At 34.1% G+C, this 5,083-nt stretch overlaps 1 pseudogene; it reads left to right on the forward strand.

Annotated features, from left to right (window-relative positions):
- Positions 1–3,936: 3,936 nt before the first annotated feature.
- Positions 3,937–4,809, forward strand: LOC136036838 (ras-related protein Rab-11A-like; annotated as a pseudogene).
- The last annotated feature ends 274 nt before the right edge of the window (positions 4,810–5,083 follow it).

Here is a 5,083-nt window from a genome sequence, read left to right on the forward strand (position 1 = left end):
CCTAGTTGCCCTCCGATTTTTTGGTTAATTAAAAAGGCAACTAGAACTTTTAGTTTTTTCGAATATTTTTATTAGTAAGAGATTTACGTAACTTATAAATTAGCTTACGTAAAGAACTTTTGTATTCTCATATTTTTATTACATATCTGAGGGGGTTCGCCCCCTTGTCAGATCCTCGCTCTTTACACTAAAGCTTAAATTTTGTTCCAATTCATTAAGAATGACCCCAGAATCACAAAAGCCGTAGAATAAATAGTTGAAATTACTAAAAATACTTTAACGTAAAGAGCGAGGTATTAGGAGGAGGTGAGTCCCTCAAATGGGTAATAATTTCTGTTTGTTTTAAGTTTTAATGCTGTTCCTTACTTCCAGCTGAAAGTACTTTTTCATATTTATTTTTTCATTGCGTTTTTAAATAATGCTAGTAAATCCTGCGCTCCCTTCATGGAGATTTTCATCCCCCATGACAAATTATCGATGGAAAGTTCCCCCAGCATATCCCCCTCTTCTCAACCCCTCCTCCAACCAAAAAAATCCTCCTGAAAACGCCTGTACACTTTCCAATAACCATTACTATATGTAAGCATTGTTCAAAGTTTGTAACTTGTTGCCCCTCTCATGGGGACTGTGGGGGAGTAAGTCGTCCCTAAAGACATAGTTATAAGGTTTTTCGACTACGTTGAATAAAATGGCTATCTCAGAATTTTGATCCGTTGACTTTGGTAAAATAATTAGCGTGGGAGGGGGCCTAGGTGCCCTCCAATTTTTTTGGTCACTTAAAAAGGGCACTAGAACTTTTCATTTCCGTTAGAATGAGCCCTCTTGCAACATTCTAGGACAACTGGGTCGATACGATCAACCCTGGGAAAAAAACAAAAAAAAACAAAAAAAACAAAAAAACAAATAAACACGCATCCGTGATCTGCCTTCTGGCAAAAAATACAAAATTCCACATTTTTGTAGATAGGAGCTTGAAACTTCTACAGTAGGGTTCTCTGATACGCTGAATCTGATGGTGTGATTTTCGTTAAGATTCTATGACTTCTAGGGGGCGTTTCCCCTATTTTCTAAAATAACGCAAATTTTCTCAGGCTCGTAACTTTTGATGGGTAAGACTAAACTTGATGAAACTTATATATTTAAAATCAGCATTAAAATGCGATTCTTTTGATGTAGGTATTGGTATCAAAATTCCATTTTTTAAAATTTTGGTTACTATTGAGCCGGGTCGCTCCTTACTACAGTTCGTTACCACGAACTGTTTGACAATCACGTCTAATACTAAAAAATATAATAGTCCATAACTCCTAAAAACTGAGTCGTATCAAAACAAGAAGTACGCTATTAGAGCCGCTATATCCAAAACCCCTATATAGGGAATTTACCGTTCCTTGACTTAGACAACAAGTGAAATTTATGGGCTTAAAAATAAAAAAAAGTTAAAAATAAAGAAAAGAAAAAAGATCTTTTTAATTTTTAATTTTTCCTTTTCTTCAAAAAGTGGGGTACTGGAATATCGTAGAGAGCTATTTAATAGCTCATTTTAAAGGAAATTGATGGAGTGAAAAAGATTTTGTATTCAGAATAATTATTCTTTAAATATAATCAATTTTTTACAAACAACCGCATTTTTCTAAAACACTATAGTAGCTTCTCTTTTTATTATATCAGGGAATTGCCAACTCTACGTGCTTTTGCACGTAATTAAAATATTTTATTATTCTAGTAATAAATATTTGTAAGTATTTATTTTGGAAAACCAAAGAACAATCATTTCTTTTACACCACATCCAGGCTGTGGAACAGATTCTCTCTCGCATTCCTGGCACTATCAAGAAAATGAAGCACACATTTCCAAGAAAAACCCTTCGTCTTCTTTACAACGGGCTTCTGAAAACTCATATCCAATATTGTGCAACAATTTAGCAGTGAATGCTCGACTCATACGTCAAGAGACTTGAATCAATCCATTGGGGTGTATTAAAAATAATAAGAAGTATAAATGACTGTCTCTCCCTTGGTTCACTCCAACGTATATCATGCTCAGTTTATGTTTTAATGTTCTTCTCCGGGTCACTGCCATCTCCTTTTTGGAATCTCTTAAGGTGGACATCTGAACGACATGATCAAAACACCCGGTCTGCTTCTGACATCCGGGTGAAACAAACACCAATGGTGCGCTCAGATGTTTTCCCGGATGTGAATTACACTATAGAGTAGAACATGCTTCCACAAGAACTGAAACGAAGAGCTCCCTTGAGACCTTTCAAAATGTTTTAAAGAAATATTTAGGGAAAGATCAAATAATTAGATTCTAGATTGAATTAAAATAAGTTTGGTATTTAAGAGTATTTTTATTATTTTACAACTAAATAGGTAAGGTGATTGTCTTTCTAAGGAGGAAGGGACGAATCCGATAGTTTAGATAATAATTTTTTTTTGAGCAGGCGTTTGGCTATCTTGGGGAGTGAAGTGAGAGCTGTTCAGCGTGATAGTGATGAATCTTTATGTTTATATGTCTCAATGTCAATTGTGAAACAAACTAGTGTTCTTTATGTTATATTATTTTGTTTTCTTTTTAAAATAACCCCGATTGAACTTGAACTAGACTGACTCTCCAGATGATCTTAACTTCTCAAAATTTTAGATCAGGCAAGGTAACTACAGCAACACAAAAATTAGCTCAGGGGAAGTATTAACACTTTGCAACTCAATATATGCACAATTATGAGAAAAAAAGTTTTAGTGCTCTCATAAAGAGTTATCTCACTTAGACAGTATTAAAGGTATTGTTTGCTCACACACGAATATACGGATGATTAATAAGAGAGAAGGATAGGTTTTTGGTACATTGAAAGCTTATTTACAGAGTGGGTAAAGGAGGGGGGGGCGTTTACGACCGAACAAATTAGCTCATAAAGAACTGAGGAGCATACAGTCATTTAGTAAGATAAAATAACACCTTATGGTATAAACAGATACATTTTCTTTGGTTTGCAGAATAGCCTGTTATTGTCAAATCCAAGAGTGGTCAAAGTTAAAAGTAAGAGACAAACTGGACCAGATTTATAAAAAAGGATACAAATTCATTGGCTTAAGGTTTATGAATATCTGAATTTCCATAGAAGTCTTAGAAAGCAAAATAGCTTTGCTTCGAGTGTACACCGGATTGTTCACTATAAATTACAATAAAGAAAATCATATTTGCTGGCTAATTTTGCGACACCAAATTTTCCTAGAATATTATAAGCTTGCAGCAGGATAAAACGACCGTTCTAAGGGAACTCATGAATACCCTCAATGTGCATATTCTCAGTACTGAGCATGTTAAAGAATCCTTTTTATGCAAAACAACCAAGATAATTGTTTCTCCAAAAAAACCTTAAATTGCTTGTAACTTTTACACCAAACAGTTCGCTTGTTTTACTCCAGAAAATGCATCAAGAATTACCAAAAATATTTCCAGTATCCTTTTTAATTCTTATTCATAAACAACAATGTTGATTCTGTCCTCACTTTGCTCAATTATGAAAAGACATTTAATGCAAATCGTGGAGAGTTGTTTAAATGCTCATTTTAAAGGAAATTAATGTTTGAAAAAAAATCTTTGAAATAGAATGTATTTCTTACAAAAACTATACTTTCATGTAAAAGATTGATAAATGGCGTCATAATCTTAGATTATAACTATATATGCCGCAAAAGTAACGGTGATATTCTAATGTTAGCTATAATGACATCAGTGCATAATTGCCAATGTTATTATGCAAACTGCAAAAATATTTATTGTGTAAGGTTAAACATTGAATAGACACTGCAACAATCTTAAGTATGAGTTCAACTGCTGGTCAATAAGAAACTGTCAAACCCAGCCATGGCTGCTAACTTTTAGACGCCTCTGATTTTCAATTTTACAAATACAGAAGTTGCATCGTAATGGGATTGAAAAATTACGAATATGACTACCTATTTAAAGTTGTACTGATTGGAGATTCTGGAGTAGGAAAAAGCAACTTATTATCAAGATTTACTAAAAATGAATTTAATTTGGAATCAAAATCAACTATTTGAATAGAATTTGCGACCAGGAGCATACAAGTTGATGACAAAACTATAAAAGCTCAAATATGGGACACAGCTGGACAGGAGAGGTACAGTGCAGTCACCTCAGCCTATTATAACGGTGCAGTGGGAGCTTTGCTTGTGTATGACATTGCAAAGCAGCTAACCTTTGAAAATGTTGAGAGGTGGTTGAAGGAATTACGTTACCATGCTGATAAGAATATCGTTATCATGCTTGTTAGTAATAAAAGTGATCTTAGACATTTGCGCAGTGTACCAACTGGTGAGGCTACATCGTTTGCAGAAGCCAATCGTTTATCATTCATCGAAACCTCAGCAATGGATTCAACAAATGTAGAATCTGCTTTCCAAAATATTCTGACAGAGACATATAGAACTATATCCCAGAGACACGTTGAAGAGCCTGATCCATGTCAGGAATCGCGAATCAACCCAATTCATATCCAACAGACCCATGATCATCAAAATCCTCAGAGCAACTGCTGTAAATAGCAAAATGTGTTTTATTTGTAAATAGTGTCCGTTACTTTAACGGATATTTTCTTTTTCCTTATTTTTCTTTTTGAAACAATCCCAGATGTTCTTCAATTAGATTATTTAAGGTGTCTGGTGATGTAATATTTGGCCGTAATGTTTTGTTGAAGAGAACAGTGACTATTATTGCCAATCACGGTGAAAGAATTGACATCCCATCTTGTCTACTGCTAGAGAACAAAATTGCGTATCATAATCTATGCATTTTGGACCATTAGTAGCAGTTTTCTTTGAAAAGCATATGAAGAACCAAATTTACTCTATTCTACTATTGAAGGTATTTTGTTTTTAGGTATTTTAGGTTTTATCTTTAAGGCTTAAGGTTTTAAATTTTGATTCAAACCTCCGTCTGAATAATTTGAAGTTAAAATACCTACTTTACAGTCTCTTTGGAGCTGAAAAAAAAACTCTGTGATAAAAATAATTCACCCGAAAAAGGTGGAATTCTAGCAACTTCCAGTACTTC

This window comes from Artemia franciscana, chromosome 16, assembly GCF_032884065.1.
Source record: "Artemia franciscana chromosome 16, ASM3288406v1, whole genome shotgun sequence".
In the NCBI taxonomy this organism is placed as follows: domain Eukaryota; kingdom Metazoa; phylum Arthropoda; class Branchiopoda; order Anostraca; family Artemiidae; genus Artemia; species Artemia franciscana.